This window comes from Anomaloglossus baeobatrachus, chromosome 2 (assembly GCF_048569485.1).
Source record: "Anomaloglossus baeobatrachus isolate aAnoBae1 chromosome 2, aAnoBae1.hap1, whole genome shotgun sequence".
Lineage (NCBI taxonomy): Eukaryota > Metazoa > Chordata > Amphibia > Anura > Aromobatidae > Anomaloglossus > Anomaloglossus baeobatrachus.
In genome coordinates this window covers 300,933,370-300,953,539 of record NC_134354.1, presented here as the reverse complement: position 1 = coordinate 300,953,539, position 20,170 = coordinate 300,933,370, and the positions used below count along the sequence as shown (strand labels likewise).

The 20,170-nt window shown below is 48.1% G+C and overlaps 1 protein-coding gene across 1 annotated transcript in view; it reads right to left on the bottom strand.

Moving 5' to 3' along the window:
• Positions 1 to 20,170, bottom strand: part of LEMD2 (LEM domain nuclear envelope protein 2) — a 62,689-nt gene that overhangs the window by 40,334 nt on the left and 2,185 nt on the right. The window lies entirely within an intron of this gene.

The window sequence follows — 20,170 nt, the reverse complement described above, 5'->3', positions numbered from 1 at the left end:
CACTGAGCTATAGCTATTTTGCAAAAAAGAATGGGCAAAAAATGTCAGCCACTAGATGTGCAAAGCTAGTAGAGACATTCCCCACACGTCTTGCAGCACTAATTACAGAGTAATGTGGTCCTTCAAAGTATTGACTCAAGGGGCTGAATACAAATGCACGTCACAATTTTCAGATTTTTAAAATCATTAGAAATATTTTATCAATTCCTTTACACTTAGGCTACTTTCACACATCCGGATTTTTGCTCTGCGGCACAATACGGCGTTCTGCAGAAAAAACGCAACCGGCTTTTGTAACGCCGGTTGCGTTTTTTTTTTGCATAGACTTACATTAGTGCTGTATTGTGCCGCAGGGGCTTGCGTTCGGTCCGGTTTTTGCCGCAAGCGGCAGATTTAGCCGATGCGGCGGCCGGATAGAACGTTCCCTGCAACGTTTTTTGCTCCGGCAAAAAAACCGCATCGCGCCGCATCCGGCCGCTGCGGCGCATTTTCAATGCATCCCTATGGATGCCGGATGCGGAAAAACCCGCATCCGGCCGCCGCATGCGTTTTTTTCCACTGCGCATGCTCAGTAGCGTGCCGCAACCGGAAAAAAACGGACCGGCCGCATGTAAAAACTTATGCAAAGGATGCGGTGTTTTCACCGCATCCGTTACATAGGTTTCACAGCCGGATTGAGCCGCACGGCTCAAACCGGATGTGTGAAAGTAGCTTTATACTTGCTATTGTGTTTAAGTATATCACATACAATCCCCAGAAAATACATATGTTTAGGGGTGTAATGTGAAAAAATGTGGAAAAGTTCATGGAGTATGACTATTTTTCAAGGCACTGTAAGTGCACTATTTATTTTACAAAAATTAGTAAGATAATGAAGAAAATTATAAATAATTAAAGTACGTGGTATTACCTGAAAGTTTGGTGTCATGGTGTTTAACAATTTTACAGGATCTATAAACAGATGTGTGCCATCTCATCGCCTTTTTTCACATTACCACTCACTGACATTATACTGGTACATCATATGCAGATTCAGAGTGGAAATCCACATAAAAGCCATAAACATTCTGTACATGTGAATTGGGTTTTCACAGCCCGTTCACAAAGCGCTACCAAAAAAAATAAAAAATTGTGTAATTTTTCCTCATGCCACAGAGGAAAGTTTACAAACTACTTATTCATGAAGCTTTTGCAAGGAAAAGCCAACAGATTAAGCACAAGTGGGTCAGCTCCTCTGAATCCACATGTACACTTAAGTCCAGAAATATTTGGACAATGACACAAATTTTGGCATTTTAGCGGTTTACCAAAACATAATAAAGATAGTTATATAATTAATAAAGCTTAAAGTGCAGACCACATTAACACATTCAGTATATTACATCAGTTTATGTGAGCAAAACCAGGAGTGAAACAATCAGAGGAAAGTATAATAGTAACACGAGCACCACTTCTGTATCTATTACCCTCTCCTGGTTTTGGCTTACAAATACGGAGGTAAAATACTGACCAAATGCTGAACTTGTGAACATGGCCTTAATTTGGGGGTATTCACATCCTAACTGAGGTAAGGGTTTAGTAATTACAGCTTTTCAAAGGACCAAAAGGTAAATCGGACAATTATCTCAAGAGCACTTTAATGGGCTGCATGGGCTATTCACTCATTATTCTATCATCAGTTAACACAAGAAGTCCCAGAGAGGGGTCAATTAACATTTCTACCTTTGGAACCCAGAGACGGGTCGAATGACCTGAAGGATTTTAGCTAACATCCTATAATCACCGTCTTTTCTTCTGTAATTAAGGCCATTACTGTTGCACCACAGGAGGTTGTTGTTTTCCATTGAGCTTGGCCATTTAGTTTCTAGTTAGTTCTATTCAGTTTGGACTAAGAGTCATTTGACCCTCTTTCTTCAGGGGAGGGGGGGGGGGGGCTCGAAATTTCTGGGACTTCTAGTGTTAAGCAGGTAAAAGGTCTGAAGCCGATTACAGGTGTGACATTTGTACTTGGAAGCTGCTGCTGTGAACCCACAAAATGCGGTCAGAGGAAGAGAAACAGACCATCATTAAGCTGGAAAAGTGATAGGAGAGGCAAAATCAACAGTTTGGTAGATTCTGCAACACAAAAAAAAAAAAATGGCCTGGACGTCCACAGAAGACAACAGTGGTGGATTATTGCAGAGTCCCTTCCATGGTGAAGAAAAAAGCGATGGTGTTCAATCGCCGGCTTCAGACGCGCAGTGTGCGTCTGAAACTGACAAGGAGAACCCGGAAGAGAAGCCTGCTGCAATGCTCGCAGGATAGAATGAGCGACGGGGACGTCGCTCCATGGTATCACGCCCACAGGGGCATGATACCACGGAAATATGCAGACGTCCATAGGGCAAGGCGCCGCCCCTGTGACCATATTCCCTGCTATTTACATACGAAATATGAAGGTAATAAAACATGTTTTATTACTTTCATATTATACAATTTTACAGCACAGGGATGGGTAGGGAGGTGTAATTAGGGCACACGTGTCTGCTGATAGGTCAGAACGCATATTCTAGGTGACAGGTTCCCTTTAACCTAATGTTGGCTGATCATATCTATGGGAGCCTCCTGACTCTCCCTGACAAATGTCGTTTTTTTGACGATCAGTCCTTTTAGAGATAAGTCGCTGCCAGGCTCCTTTCATGGAGAACACAGGAGCAATTGGCTGCGCCAAGCATGTGTATGGGAGAGTCAGCACAAAGCCATCCATTATGTATGGTGGGGTTGTATTCTTATCTAGCAGGGCTTTAGCTGACATGTCTGAAGCTGTGCTCTAAAAATGCTTTCTGAATTGTGCTCAGAGTTGTCAGACAGTTTGTGTAACTCATGCAGAAAACTCATCTGTCCGTATAGCAAGATATTACAGTCCAGAGTCTTCAGATTTCTCGTGACTGCAGGTGTGTAGTTAATGCAGAATTGCCCTACACTGTGACTAGTACAGTGACAACCCTACTACTCTAACATCATTAATCCAGGAACTGTGCCTCTGCATGGACAACACAGGCCTAATGTCATCTTCATGGACGACAATGCTCCAGCTCATCGAGGTTGCATCATTAGGGAATGGCTGTTGGAGCCTGGGGGACCTCAAATGGAGCGGCCTGTAATTCTCCAGATTGGAATCTCTTAGAAATCCTATGGGATCAGCTGATTCACTGTGTAGAGGCTCGTAACTCAAAAAGTGGGATGCCATGCCTCAGCAGACAATAACTACCTGTGAACAGCATGAGATGTCATTGACAAGCTGTAATCAATGCTTGAGGCCACATGACAGGTTATTGAGACACTGACATTTGGGGGGATATACCCACCACTGTTAGCTTTGGTTTCAATAGATTGTGTGAGATGAGGAAATCCCCATTGCTGCTTTTACTTCAATGCCTCACATTGATGATAAAATATCACTGTAGTGTGAACTTATTAGGTTTTACATAAATATCACCCGAAAGCCAAATATTCCTAACTTTGTGAGTAGTGTAATTATACATTTTGTCATCAATTTTTGCTTTGAGAACAGATGATAAAAGTAATAAAAAGCTGATTCAAAGAAAAAGTCATGCCTTCTGTCATCAGCGGGTGTGCGGAATTCAATATATGGCAAAAATCAGGTTTTTCCACTTCTTCACTTTACATTGAATTTAATAGAAAAACACATAGAAAAATTGGACAAAAACAGGTCATAGGTTTTACATCAGCCTTCATTTGCTCCCACTGGATGGAATAAGACTGAGGTCACATCTGCGTCTTAGTGTCTGATTGAAAACACAGTGTTACAGGCTTTCCAGTCAAAATACCTAAGAGCGCTTTAAATAGTATATAGAATTCTGTAATCCCAGGTGCCCTTTCCTAGCCACTGCACTAAGGCCAGGTCCTGGAAAGATCATTTAGCTACATTTTAATTAACTGGAAAAGCCCTCTAGGGTGTGTGCAGGTAGTGAGCTATCCAGGCACAGAATCCGGTGAGGGAGATTAGAAGAAGCCAGAGAATATCTGCAGCGGCAATTCACCAGCGCTGCGGACTGGAAATCTGCCGCATGTCAACTTGTGCTGTGGATGTCACAGTGGAGAAATGCAATTAACCACTTAATTTCTGCAGCTGTCCTCAAATGTTCCCATTTCTTAAAAATTGTTTAAAAGAACCGATTTAAAAATGTTTAAACAATTTTTTATCTCTACTGGCTAACACGGTACAAAGATATATTTTACCTGTATCACATTTCTTAAGTGATGGAGACAACTTTTGGGGCAAGACTGAAAACAACATTAATATAACAGTTTCCCTGCAACATTGTATAACAAAATAGATTATTATTACATATTATTTTACAAATTTTTACCCAATGAAAAAAATATATAGTGGATGTCTGTAATGGCTTTGAAGGGAAAGATACTTCAGTAAGGTGTCTAGCTCAATTTACAGGTCCTGGAATAGGAAGGGTTACATTTATAAGAAACACCTGTCTGGTCGCCTTTATAGCTGACAGCATGCCGGCCTTGTAGTCACATTGCTTCCATGAAGAAGACATCCCCGAGCATTAAACTGTTCCCTCCGATGCCAGGAGAATTAGTCAAGTGAGGCTGTGATCGCCATATAAATCCAAGACGACACGATAAATCAAACAAGGTCACGCAGGCTGACAGAGACAGCAAGTAAGAGTGTGGAGCCTGTCAGCCGGGGAAGGGGTCAGTTCTGTATCCACAAGACCCTGGTGTGTGACTAATCTAATGGAACAAGTGGTGGAAATATCCGACTACACATCAGCATACAAGCCAGGGTCACACCATTGCTAAAAAGGTCTCCACAGCCCACAAACACTACATCTTCATCTGATTAGTCACACAAGCTCTCCTTTCTCTCTTCTTTGGGGAATGGAAGCAATATTTGAGAAATGTACCTACTTTATCCCTGCATTTTTAACACCTTCATTATTGGAAGGTGAATCACCGAGCCCAGTACAAGCCACAACAGCAGGTCACTGGGCAATCAGACACTGGCTGCACGATGTCCGTCATGTATGATAGACTATGAAATGCTGTAGCTCCTCAGAGGAAAAAAAGTTTTGTCTGAAAGGCTGCAGCGTATTAGAATCAAACATACATGGGAAAATCATACCATGTGTGATACAAGAGGCCTGCGATTCAGGCAGCATATATCTGTCAGCTCCGTTTAACTATTGGAAGAAACTACCTATGAAATCTCTAATGGCCGCTGCTTTGTGCCACTGTGTGAGCCACTTTCCACATACATCTATTACATGCCCCATCTTAAGCGGAATCTGTCTGCATGTTTTTGCCACCTAATCTCAGAGCAGCATAATGTAGGGGCAGAGATCCTGATAATAGTGCAGTGTTACTTACTAGAGTTTTGATAACATCAGTGTTTTTTAAGGACTAGTAAAGCTGCCGCCATGTAGCACTCTATAGTCATAAGCTCTGGACTGGCAGCTTTCTACCTATGCACAGTAAAGCTGCCAATCAGCGGTGCAGTGGGGTTATACAGAGCTCAGCATTCAGAGAACTGGTAGGTCTGCAGCAATATAAAAACTGAAGCAAGGAGCCCAGAGAGTGACATCGCTGGAATCAGTCTTCCCTTCTACATCTCAGATGGGCAGGAAACACCTGGAGACAGATGCCCTCCGAAGAGTTTGTTTTAATATTGGGTCCCAGCATATCCTATTTTCATCCGTTTTGTGGATCACACTCTGCCAATAAAGTCTATGGAGATCGGATACAGTGGATGGAACACATACATTGTAGTACACACTGCCATCCCTTTTTAACTTAGAAATTGGTAATAGTGAATGACGAAAAAAGGCTCAGTGTCTATTTCAATGATAAACATGGATAAGTAAAAAAAAATGCAGGCAACTAGGTTGACACCTGAAAAGGGGGAGAGGGATATCGGTCCATTTTTCATGGATGGTAACATTCATATGGATAAGACCACACAGAGAGACTAGCTGCATGCATCCAAAATGCTGCCACCCAGGGGGTCCACTGGCCATGCAATTTAGAAACAAAGTTATCTGGCCATTGGCCACCAGAAGACAGGCGTAATCTGGGCCACATGCTGCCTCTGCCTAATTGTTAATACCAATATTTACCAACTCCAGTCCTCAGGTTTCCCCCAAAGGTCATGACTGAAAGAAATTTGTGTGGTATGGTAAGCACTGTATTGTGAAGAAGGCTTGGGGTGCTTCAGTATAGTAAAAATATCAAATGCTCCACACACACACAAAAAAAAAGAAAACACCAGAAAACGACTAGCATACAAAAGGTCTGTGCACAACCAGAGTACATAATCAAGAAGAATAAATAATGTAAATGGTAGATCTGAAGGCAGTCATTTTCCTCCTAAGTCTCTATTTGATGCTCTAACTGCTTTTCTATTTTTCCCCCCACTTCCCGTCTAATGATGCTTTATTTGAAAATCACAATGCATCCTGGGATACTCAAAGTGTCATCATAAGCGGAGGCTGCAGTTACTGATACAGCCTCTGCCCCCTCCCTGAAACTAGCCTAAGCTGACAACAGAGTGTGCGCTATGCACATCGCACAACAACGAGCCCATGAAACTAACATCGCTAATGACGCTTCGTTTCTGAGAGGTGGCAGAGGCTGTAGCAGTGACTGCAGCCTCTGTTCCTGATAGGCGGAGCGTCATTAGAGAGGAAGTGAAAAAAAATAAATAGATCGAAAAAAACAGAATAGTGAGGATAGGATAAGTATATTAAAAAAAATACAGCTCTGGCAAACATGAAGAGACCACTGCAAAATTGTCAGTTTTTCTGATTTTTCTCTTTATAGGTATATTTGAGTAATATGTAAACGGTTCTTTTATTCTATAAACTACTGACATCTCCGAATTTCCGAGCAATAAATTTTGTATTTATTTTCTGAAAATGAGAAATGGTCAAAATAACAAAACAATGCAAAGAAAACAAGTTCATATTCATTTAGAAACAATACTAATAATGTTTTACCTCAGCAAGAGTTTAGAAATCATTATTTTGTGGAATAACCATGATTTTTAATCACAGCTTTCATGTGTCTTTCCACCAGTCTTTCACACTGCTTGTGGGTAACCGGGTGTCACTCCTGGTGTAAAAATGTAAGCAGTTCTTCTTTATTAGATGGCTTGTGACTATCCATCTTCCTCTTGATTACATTCCAGAGGTTTTCAATGGGGTTCAGGTCTGGAGATTGGGCTGGCCATGACAGGGTTTTGATGTGGTGGTCCTTCATCCACACATTGATTGACCTAGCTGTGTGGCATGGCGCATTGTCCTGCTGGAAAAAATCTTAGTTAGTTACTTACCGACCCACTGAAATAAAAGGGCAGGACCTCTACACCGCTTCAGTTGGTTACAGAGCATGAGAGGCACGCCCAACAAAAGATTAATCGTACCACCACCAAAGAAAAGAACAATGTGCGCACCATTAACACTAACACTCCCCGAAGGGTGCCCACAACCAGTGAATAGGGGGGGGAACTAAGGGTGCTGTCATGGGCTCATGAAAATCCTGTTACCGGTAAGTAACTAAGATTTTTCCTCATCGCCCATGACAGCACCACCTGAGAGATTTATAGAGAAACTACCACCTTAGGGAGGGACCAACGCCTGTAACACCCGTCTCCCAAAGGACAGGTCAGTTGTGGAGGTTAAGTCCAGCCTATAGTGGTGAAAGAAAAGTGGAGTGAAGGGGACGACCAAGTAGCCACCCGACAGATCTGTTCAATAGAGGCATCCGCCCTTTCAGCCCAAGAGGTAGAGACGGATCTCGTGGAATGCGCCTTGACCCCCCCCCCCCCCCCGGGAGGAGGTGTGCCACTGGCCGAGTACACAAGGGTGATAGCATCCCTAATCCATCTGGCAAGGGTGGATTTTGTAGCCCCTCTGCCCTCAGAAGCCCCTTGGAAAGTGATGAACAGTGACTGAGTCCTCCTCCATTCCCTAGTCCTGTCTAGGTAAGTGACCAGGGCCCTCCTGACGTCCAGAGTGTGGAGCCTGGCCTCTTTTGCATTATGCGGGGGATCACAAAAGGACGGGAGTACAATCTCCTGTGTACGATGGAATGTACTAGCTACTTTGGGGAGATATCTTGGATCAGTCCGCAACACCACTCTATCCCCCAGGACCTGGGTGTAGGGGTGAACTATCGATAACACCTGGAGGTCGCTCACCCGCCTAGCCGACGTGAGGGAAACTAGTAGAAAAACCTTCAGGGTTAAATACTTCAGAGAGACCTCCCCCCAAGGGTCCGAAGGGCGGCCCCGTGAGAGTGTCCAGGACAAGGTTCAGGTCCCACGGGGGAACGCAAGGAGTACGTGCTGGCCCTGCCCTAGCCCGGGAGCCAATAAACCTAGCCACCCATCTATCCTGTGCAAGACAGAGATTAAACAAAGCCCCCAGGGCCCCAACCTGCACCTTGAGGGTACTGGTGGGGAGACCCAATTCCACCCCCCTCTGGAGGACTTCTAGTATGGAAGGGACGGGCGGTGGGTCTTCCGCCCGAGCGCCTGTTTGGAGGAGAAAACGTTTCCACACCCGCCCATAGATGGCCGTAGTCACCGGTTTCATACTGCTAAGAAGGGTATTAACCAGCCCTGGTGAGAACCCCCGGTTACTCAATAGTCGCCTTTCAAAAGCCAGGCTGTTAAATGGAGAGCCGGGTCTGGGGGTTGATGAACTGGTCCCTGGCTGAGGAGATTTTGGTCGTCTGGAAGAATCCAGGGATCGTCCAGAGACATATTCCGAAGCCAATAAAACCAGGCCCGTTTTGGCCAGAAAGGGGCAATGAGAATGATGGTAGCCTGGTCTTCCCTGATCTTCCAGAGCACTGAGGGTAGTAGTATTAGGGGTGGAAATGCGTACAGGAGGCCCTGAGACCACGAAATCTGAAGGCCATCCACTGCTACTGGATGATCCCTGGGGTTGAGGGAGCAGAAGCTGTCCACTTTCCGATTTGCTTTGGTCGCGATGACAGATGTGACGAAATATCCTCTGGTCTAGGGACCATTCTCCCTGGCTGAGGCGGTGTCTGCTCAGGAAGTCCGCTTCCTTGTTCTCTGCCCCCTTTATATGAAGTGCTGTGAGGGACAAAAGATGCTGTTCTGCCAGTTGAAATGAACCGGAGGGACAGGGACAGCAGTGCCTGGGATCTGGTACCGCCCTGATGGTTGATATACGCCACCGTCACCCTGTTGTCCGAGAGGATCCGCACCTGGCGCCCTTGCAGGGACGGCAAGAACGCCTCCAATGCCTTTAGCACCGCCATGAGTTACCTGTAATTGGAGCAGCGGGAAACTGTCTGAGTGTCCCAGGAACCCTGAATCCTGTGATGTCGAAGATGCGCCCCCCACCCCCAATGAATGGCGTCTGTGACTATACTGTCCGAGATGTGGGAGCGCCAAGGGACCCCTCGTAGGAGATGTGAGGTGTCCTGCCACCAGCTCAGGGAGGTCAAGGAGTCTCGGGACAGGGACATTCTTCTCTCCAAACAGTTTCTGAACTGACGCTGAAACCAGAGTACCTCCCCCTGTAGTATCCTGGTATGGAACTGGGCCCATACCACCCCCGGGATGCAGGCAGTCAGAGATCCCACCACCGACATAGCTTTGCGTAAGGTCAAGCGAGGATGGTTCTGGATGGAAGAGATCAGGGACCTCAAGCTGGTGACCTTTTTTGCAGGGAGACAACACAATTGGCTGGTGTAATCCAGGATGAGGCCCAGGAAGAGTTGACGCTGCACAGGTTGGATCCTGTATTTCTCCCAGTTCACCATCCATCCCAGGTTGTTGAGGATGACAGTGACCCTGGACAATACGCGGGAACAGTGGTCCGCTGAGCAGCCCACCAGCAGGAAGTCGTCGAGGTATGGTATGATCAAAACCTCCTGCTCCCTGATATGTGCCATGACCTCTGCCACTACTTTGGTAAAGACTCTTGGGGCCATTGAAAGCCCGAACGGCAGCGCTGAAAATTGGAAGTGTCTCAAACTGTCCTGCATGTAGAGAGCAAACCTCAGGAACTGCTGGTGGGGTGGCTAAATAGAGATATGATAATACGCATCCCTCAAGTCGAGGACGACCATGAAACAATCTGGATAGAGCAGGCAAATAGCTGACTTTATGGATTCCATCTTGAAGGACCGTTCCACGAGATGGCGATTAAGTCTCTTCAGATTAATGATCGTACGGAAGGTGGAGTCGGGCTTCCGAATCAGGAAGAGGGGGGGGGGGGTACAACCCCCCCCCCTTCCTGACCCCTGGGGACTTCCTGAATGACCCTCTTCTCCAGCCACGACCTTACTTCCGACTGTAGCGCCTGTTGTTGGACTGGTGACCTCTGGGATGTTATAATGAAACACCCCCGAGGGGGCGAACTGAATTCCAATCTCAGCCCGGCTGATATTAGCTGAAGTAGCCACCTGTTGGTCGAGATTCCCTTCCAGGCCGCAAGGAACCGGGACAACCTGCCTCTCACCGGGAACCCGGCATCATTGTGGAGGCTTGCGCTTGGCATCAGGGTGTTTGCCAAAGAGGAACCCCGAAGACCTCTTTCCTCTGTCCTTCCAATGGTCCTGCGGTTTTTGCGACCCCTTGCTAAAATATTGGCGTCTCCGAAAGGGCCGGCTCCGCGTGGATGGACCTGGGACGACTGGAAACCCCTGTTTCTTATCTGATGCCTTGGTAAGGAGGTCATCTAGACTGGAACCAAAAAGATAAGTCCCTTCGCATGGCATTCCACAGAGGCGTCCCTTGGATTGGGCATCCCCCCTCCAATTCTTCAGCCAGAGGGCCCTTCGTGCTGAATTAGAGAGGCCCGCTGACCGTGCAAGGAGCTTGAGGGAGTCAATTGAGGCGTCCGCCATAAATGCAGCTGCTCCTTGCAGCAGCAGCGATGCAATTATGTCTTTCCGTGGTGTATCCCCCTTCAGCTGATCCTCCAACTGTTGGAGCCACACCATCAAGGATCTTGCAACACATGCATTTGAAACGGCCGGCCGTAGTCCTCCTGCCGCCGATTCCCAAGTGCCCCTAAGGAAGCCGTCTGCCTTCCTGTCCAGTTGGTCCTTAAGTGACTCCATATCCTCAAACGGCAAGGTGGTGGAGCGGCAAGCCTTAGCAATGGCCACATCGATCTTAGGGGTTCTGTCCCAGGAAGCCGATGCTCCCCCTTCCACTGGGTATTTCCGTTTAAGGGACGAGGAGAGATTCATCCTCCTATCCACCCTCCCCCATTGGTCGTCAATGAGGGTCTGCACCTTCTGGGGAACAGGGAAGCCTCAGCATTTTCTTGCATCAAGGCCCCCAAACATGATATCCTGGGTTGACTCCAGCCCCTTGGAGTCTACAATCCCCATAGTAGATCTCACGGCTTTAACCAAGGGTCCGATATCCGCGGCTGAAAAGAAGAGTCTACCCCCGTCGTCCGAAGAGGAGGAGTCCGAGCCGGACGTGTCAGAAGCAGAGGAGGCTGAAGACCCCGAATCCTGGCCCGAAACATCTGGCAGGGGGAAATGGCGAGACTTCCTGCGCTTCTTAGTACTCTTAAGGGACTTGAGGGAAGTTTGGACCTCCGCCCGGATGATGTCCCTTAATTCTGCTGCTAACCCAGGCCCTTCCTTCACAAGGGTCTGCTGGATACAGGCTGTGCATAGGGGTTTTGAGTACTCCGGGGTCAGGGAGGAATGACATATAGCACATTCTTTATGTCTCTTTTTTGTCGCACACTTCCTAGATTTGGCCTAAGTGGAAGGGGACACAAACAAAAAAATGGGTTTTTTTAAATACCCTGCTGACCACGAAGCTCCACTCACCACCCTGACGCGCAAAGTAATACCGCATCCGATGGCTGAATCGTGTCCTTGGATCTATCCCTCCTGGGACTGCCCGACCGACAGCTCCCTCCGCTGGAACGGGTGGTCCTGGGCTTGCACGCCGACGTCTGACGTGCGCTACATGCTGGTGAAGCCGGCTGCCGCTCACCACTGGGGGGGGTGAAGCGCCATCCATCCTGTTTGGGAGATGTATACTCACACATCCCTGGATTTGAAGAATCTCCGTGGGCATCGCCATTTTGGATCCGAGTGTGCATGCTCAGACAGTCGCTTCCTGTCCGCACTGCGCATGTCCCTGCGTCACTTCCGATCTTCGCTCCAACGTGCTGCACAGCAGGGACAAGCCGTCGAGCGGCCGCCGTGTGTGTGCACAGTCCCGGAGCGACGCTGGCCGAAGCTCCAGCTCCAGGCCCGCGCCTCACCGCTGCATGGCTCTGAGACCGTGGGGGGTGCTTCCAAGCCCGGACTCCGGCTTCTGGTAAGTGACCAGGCTTCCACACCGGGCCAGACCTGGGACAGTGATCCGTGGTTGTCCCGTCAGGACAGGAAACCTAAACTGAAGCAGTGGAGAGGTACCGCCTTTTTATTTCAGTGGGTTTCCTGTCCTGAAGGGGCGGACCTCTCTCTCTCAGGTGGTGCTGTCATGGGCGATGGGGAAAAACAGTCCTCAGAGTTGGGGAACATTGCCTGAGCAGAAGGAAGCAACTTTTTTCCAGGATAACCTAAAATGCGGCTTGATTCATACATCCTTCGCAAAGTTAAATCTGCCCAATTCCAGCCTTGCTGAAGCTTCCTCAGATCATCACTGATCCTCCACCAAATTTCACAGTGGGTGCAAGACACAGTGGCTTGTATGCCTCTCCAGGTCTCAGTCTAACCATTAGACGACCATGTGTTGGGGAAAGCTGAAAATTAGACTCATCAGAGAAGATTACCTTACACCAGTCCTCTATGGTCCAATCCTTATGGTCTTTGGCTAACTTCAGCCTAGCTCTCCTTTGCTTCCCATTGATGAAAGGCTTTTTTCTAGCTTTACATAACTTGAGCCCTGCCTCTAGGAGGCTGCTACGAACTGTTCTTGCCGTGCAAGTCACCCGAGCTGCCATTTGCCATTCCTTTTGTAAGTCACTTGAGATCATCCTGCAGTTGCTGAGTGACATTCAAATAAGATGACGGTTATCCTGGTCAGTCGCTTTCACTCTCTACCGGTCTGTACTCTGGTTGGCATTCAACTGACACTGGAATGGAATGGCTGTCAGACATGTAGAGAAGCTCATTTTTATAAAAATGTGCAGTGGTCTCTTAATTTTTGCCAGAGCTGTAGGTTAATTATGGCATTAAATAGATAGGGAGTTAGGAGGAAAATGACTGCCTTCACTTCTTTAAGTCAAATCATCACGAAGCAAGACCCAGATTAAAAACAAACCTATATAAAACCCCATGTATAGTAAAATAACCTCTAAATCCTGCCTGTCAAATATAGGATGGACCATCAACTATAATCCCACTGTTGAATGGATGGTAAAATAAAAAATGCGCTACTGTGTGTGTGTATAATATACAGTATATATATCTCAAGCTCAAAAGACGATTATGGAAAGATGAGCTCAGTGAAGAAGTCACTCCTTGTAGCAGTACGCTGTAGTGCGGATTCATCAGGACAGGACTGAAGATCTGACATTATTATATTAGCTGTGCAATGCTAAGGAAATACTGACAACATAACCTGTTTCAGAGACTTCTGATTCTGAACTGGAGTCTTTTCAAATCAATGAGTGCCGAGTTCAGAATCTCCAGTGTATTTCTACAAGATACAGCTTTGGCCTGTCTCCCATGTCTCCTGCATTAAGGAGATGCCAAGTTGAAACATATTACAAGCAGGGGTCAGGGTGAAGCCACATCATATGGGAATACATTGAGACTCTGCAGTGTCAGCTAGGGTCTGTTAACATTATGTTCTTAGTCTATGTTTAGTATTCACAATGAGAAAACTCAAGATGCACACATTAGACAGAGGCCAAAAGAACCTCAGTATAGCCAGTGTATTACACACATGCGCCAAAAACAACACAATTCTATCCGACAAAGTCCTAAAAAAGAAACCCTATACTATACAGTTTATATTTTTACCTTGGGAGTCTATGGTAGATTAACACTGCTGTAAATGTCAGTCACAGGCATCAAATTAGCCGACATGTTCCATTAAACCAGGGGTGGGAAACCTTTTTTCTGCCGGGGGCCATTTGGAAATTTCTACCAACCTTTGGGGGCCGCACAAAATTATCAACTTGAAAATTACCCTGCTATAATTAACTCACTGTGGCGGCTGGAGCTTCTACTGTTTGGAGCGGCTGTAATATACGATATTGATCTTGTTGCTTTTCACAACTGCTTTTCCAGGTTTGAGTTGGCTGGGACTGCTGTATATACATCACAGGGGAGGGTTGGGAGGAATATAGATCACTGGGGAGGCTGGGGGCATAGACATGACTAGGGAGGCTGGGGGCATAGACATCTAAAGGAGATGCTGAGGACAAATACATCACTTGGGATGAGTATATATCACTAGAAAAGCTGCTGGACATAGACATCACTGGGGGTATATACATCATTGAAGGGGAGCACAGACATAGCTGGGGGGGGTATAAACATTGCTGGGGAGGGCTGGAAGGAATATACATAACTAGGGAAGCAGCGGGGCATAGACATCACATACATCACTGGGCGGCACAAACAGCCCTGGAGGATGTTGGAGGGGCACAGACAGCCCTGGGGGCACAGAGAATGATGGGAGAGGCTGGAGGGACAGACAAACCTGGGGGACGATGGGGGTACAGAGAACGATGGGAGAGGCTGGAGGCACAGACAGATCTGGGGGAGGCTCGGGGCACACAGATTACTGGGGAGACTGGGGGGACACACAGCACTGGGGAGACTGTGGGGGAGCACACAGCGAGCACTGGGGAGACTGTGGGCGGGGCACACAGCGAGCACTGGGGAGACTGTGGGCGGGGCACACAGCGAGCACTGGGTAGACTGTGGGAGGGCACACAGCGAGCACTGGGGAGACTGAGGGAGGGCACACAGCGAGCACTGGGGAGACTGAGGGAGGGGCACACAGCGAGCACTGGGGAGACTGAGGGAGGGGCACACAGCGAGCACTGGGGGCACAGACAGCACTGGGGGAGGCTGGGGGCACAGACAGCACTGGGGGAGGCTGGGGGCAGTTAGAGAATTGGGGGATTCTGGGATCACAGAGAGTGCTGTTGCCGGGCACAGCGAGAGCCGCCGCTGCCGGGCACACAGAGAGCTGCCGCCGGGCACACACAGAGAACTGCCGCCGCCGGACACAGAGTGCTGCCCGGCACAGTAAGACCTGGGGGATGATGGGGCAGTCGCTCCTCTTCTGCTGGATTGTAGCGCACCTCGCGCCTACCCCACCTACAAAGTACGTCATCACGTAGTCAGTGCCAGCATGGGGACGTAGTCCTTCAGGTATAGGAATTGCAGCGTTCAGCATTGAACGCGCCGTGCGGGGTTTTAAAGGGCTAGCAGCCACCAAGATGCGACTGCCGCCCCAGCACTGCAGTTCCCAGGAATCAGCCCTAGGGTCACGGAAAAAGTCATTGCGGACCGCATACAGCCCGTGGGCCGGAGGTTCCCCACCCCTGCATTAAACAGATTACTCCATAACAGTATGCGTGTACATGATAATTATATTTATGACCATTACATAACTTCTCCTTTTACCAACAGTTTTCCCCATTACAGGCTCACGTCTAATTGTTGAACACAGGGCTTTGTGTATGTGTGATACTAAGGGTACCGTCACACTTTAGCGATGCTCCAGTGATACCACCAGCGATCTGACCTGGTCAGGATCGCTGGTGCATCGCTACATGGTCGCTGGTGAGCTGTCAATCAGGCAGATCTCACCAGCGGCCAGTCACCAGCGACGCGTGGAAGCAACGCTGCGCTTGGTAACTAAGCTAAATATCGGGTAACCAAGCAAAGCACTACCCTTGGTTACCCGATATTTACCTTTGTTACCAGCGCACACCGCTTAGCGTTGGCTCCCTGCACTCCTATCTAGAGTACACATGGGGTTAATAAGCAAACCGCTTTGCTTATTTACCCGATGTGTACTCCAGCTACGTGTGCAGGGAGCCAGCACTGGCAGCCTGAGAGCGGCAGATGCTAGTAACCAAGGTAAATATCGGGTAACCAAGCAAAGGGCTTCGCTTGGTTACCCGATATTTACCTTGGTTACAGCTTACCGCAGGCTGTCAGAAGCCGGCTCCCTGCACATTCAGATCGTTGCTCTCTCGCTGTCAAACACAGCGATGTGTGCTTCACAGCGGGAGAGCAACGTCCAAAAAATGAACCAGAGCCGTGTGTAACGAGCAGCGATTTCACAGCAGGGGCCAGATCGCTGCTCAATGTCACACACAGCGAGATCGCTAATGAGGTCACTGGTGCGTCACAAAAACCGTGACTTAGCAGCGATCTCACTATGTGAGAAGTACCCCTTAGGCTGTGGTTACACCAGGCCTACACAAATGCTCCATTGTGAACCATTTGTGAAAAATGTTGAAGCCTTTTTAAAGGGAATCTTTCAAAGGAAATGCTGTAGGGTTTAACACAGCAATTTCAGTGATGCATGTCTTATCACACAGTAATTTACCTGCTATGTTTGTTTTAGCTGCAGGAGATTATCATTACTGACTAGGTCAGCTAGTCCGTGCCGCCTCTTGTTGTGACTCTGGTGTGGGGGGCAGCTAAATCTAAAAACTTAACTGCTCCACCCAGTAAACTTCATCATTGGAATCAGGGTCTCTTTGCCTACCTCATGTGCTCTGAGATAAGGTAGCAAAAACCTGCTGACAGATTCCCTTTAAATGGATTCTGTCAGACCAAACTGACCATGTAAACTAAGCTCTTAGCCATGTGAGGGATATAACTCCTATAGAATGACACCTTTAAAGAGAACCGACCACAGGATTTTTCTATATGAACTAAAGGCAGTGCTGTACTGGCACTAAGATGCTGCATCCAGGCATGCCTGTTGTAGAAAGATTGGATGCAATGCACTTTGATTGATGTGGGCAACGTGAGCAGGCCTTTATGGGCAAGTACTCTCATTTCTTCCTACTCTTCCGGCTTGCCCCCTTTTCTATATTTGAATATCGCGCCGCCATTGCGGTTGTTGGTGGCGGGTGCAAATTGCCATAGCACTCAGATCTTCATTAAAATGCCGCCGGAGTCCACACATGCATGTACCACGATCTCCGGCGTCATTTTATTGCACACACTGTGGTGAAGCATCTGCGCACTCGCCCCTGCCATTCAGTCTTTACTGCAGTGTGTTCAATAAAATGGCACCGGCGGCATTTTATCAAAGACCTGAGTACTGTGGCAATGGGCATGAGAAACCAACAGCAGCCATGGCGGTGCAGTATTCAAATACAGAAAAGAGGGCATGTCAGGAGGACGCCGGAGGAGGAATAAACGCTGAGGACCCGACCCACAAACACCCACCCATGATACTCCAGTCACTGCACTGCTTTTCTGCATCTATGATTAAAGAGATTTTACCAACCAAGCATTGGATCTTTCTACAATAGGTATGCCTGTGTTCACCATCTTAGTGCCAGTATAGCACTGCCTTTACGTCGTACAGCAAAATCCTGCTGGTTGGTCCTCTTTAATGTTCCAATTGCTGCCTTCATTCCACAGAAACTGAGGTGAGGTAAGATGTTGTAATTAGGCTGCTTGCTGCACCAGTATGGCCACTGGTGACCAACAGCACTGACTTAGGCCTCCTTCACACGTCCTTGTCTCCAGTATGTGTGCCCGTGTCTCCGGTACGTGTTTGGTCCGTTTCCTCACGTGCCGGAGACACGGGCACACGTAGACCCATTAAAATCAATGGGTCTGCGCACACGTGCGTGTTTTGCCATTGACCATGTGTACGTGTGGAGCATACGTGTGCCCATGTGCTCCACACGTAGACATATCCGTTTTTCTCCTGCATCACGGGTGTCACACGGACCGCACTGATGTGATCCGTGTGACACGCATCGGAGAAAACACATTTGTCTGTGAAATAAAAAATTTCTGTACTCACCTTCTCCAGCGCTGCTGTCTCTGCCGCTGCTGGCACTTGCTTCTGACCCCCGCTCATTATGCTCATCGCATATTCACTCCACTGCGGGCCGGAAGCAGCAGCAGCGGGGAGTCGGCAGGACCGGAGACCGTAAATCAGCACCACGGACAGCAACGCCAGGGACAGGTGAGCAGAAAGTTCCTATTCTCCGTGTGTTATCACGGATAACACGGGTTTTTAAATAAAAAGATTTTCTGTTTTTTACCTGTATCCAGCGATGCTGTCTCCGGCTCTGCTGCCTCCTGCTTCTGACCGCCGCTCGTTATATTAATAGATTATTCACTGCAGTGAGCAGCTGGGAGCAGGGGCATCGCGGTGACAGCGCTGGAGACAGCACCGCCGAGGACAGCATCACTGGGGACATCGCTAGTGACAGGTGCCAGCAGTGTGTGCAGGGATGTCCAGGAGGTCATCGGATTTCCCAATGAACTCTGATAACCTCCTAATGACACCCCTGCGACAACTGCGTTACAGCGAGTGTCACGATGGTGACTTCCAGGGGTTCATGAGAGTTCATTGGGAACTCAGATGAGTCTGTGGATGTCACTGCACAAACTGCTGTATACTCACCTGTCACCGGCGGATGTCCCCGGCGGTGCTGTCCTCGGCTGTGCTGTCTGGCGCTTTTCCCGCGATTCTCTGGCTTCCAGATCCTTGGGCAGTGAATAATCAATGAAAATAATGAGCTGGGGTCAGGAGCGGGAGGCAGCAGAGAAGAACATGGCATCGTTGGATACAGGTAAATATAGAACATTTTTTCATTGCAGAGACACGTGTTTTATCCGGTACGTGTCACACGTATGCAAACACAGATGTCACACGTGTGACCATAACCATGCGTGTGACTGGTACCTGATTAATCACGGACGTCTGAAACTGGGCTAACACACGGAGAACACACATGTGCCATAAACACGGCACACGGAGGACAATACGCACCTTTGACATGTCCGTGAAAAACGTGTGTGATTTTCACGGAAGTGTGGAAGAAGCTTACTGGGAGAGCAATGTCTGCAGAAAATACTCGGGCAAGCCAGCACTGTCCGTCACCCGTGAGGGAGAGGGGCAAGCCAAGCCATGGCCAGAATGGTGATACAAGTGTCATGGCCATACCCAGGCTGCCCTGGCACCACCATCAGCACATGTGATTACACTGATCTCAGCAGAAAGGCTATTACCACGGCAGAGGTGCGAGTATAAGAGTGGCTTTACTCCTTACGTGGCTATGTGCTCTGCCACATATGTCCTTTATAGAGAACCAGTCACATGGAAAAATGCTATTAACCTGCAGATTTGGGGTTAATCTGATCCTGCCCGGCCACTGCACTGAGAGCCCAGCTTCTGGGAGGAAATTAATTTTACTTCCACCGACAGTGTTCATGTCTCGGTCATGGAGGCGCTGCCGGTTCAGTCACAGCGCTGTGTACGGAGAGCGGCGACTGTAGCCTCACCGTGTACACTGATTAACAGCTGGTTCTAATGCTGAGCAGCTGTCAGTCAGTGCGGGGGGTTGGTTACAGCTCTCCAAACACAGACCAGTGACTGAAGCCACGCCGGCGCCACCCTCGTGACTGACACCCCAAATAGGAGGAATAAAGGTCATTTACTCCCAGCAGCGGGGGTTTATTATGGAGGCACCGGGAAGGTACAGAATGCTACTAACCTGCAGATTAACTCCTTAGCTGCAGGTTAATAGCAGTTTTTCACATGACAGGTTCCCTTTAAGGCTGGTTTCAGACGTTCGTGTTTTAGGTACGTGTGACATCCGTTTTTAAAACTGATACCACACGTACCCATGTTATTATTTGCTGTTACTCAGCACGGGTGTCATACAGATCGCACGCTGATGTGGTCCGTGTGACATCAGTGTGACAGTACCGGAGAAAGCACGGGTCTATATTTACCTCTCTCCAGCAGTGCTGTCTCCGGCTCCTTATACTCACTGAATATTCAGTGCCCTATGGAGCTGGAAGCTGGAGCAGCGCAGGGGACTTCAGTGCCAGGGACCGCATCGCTGCGTGATTATACAGCAGTGTGTGTGTGTTCAGTGTATACATGCAAGTGCGCTGTGTGTGTATGTGTCAGGTGTATCCATGTGTGTCTGCTATGTGTGTGTATATATAT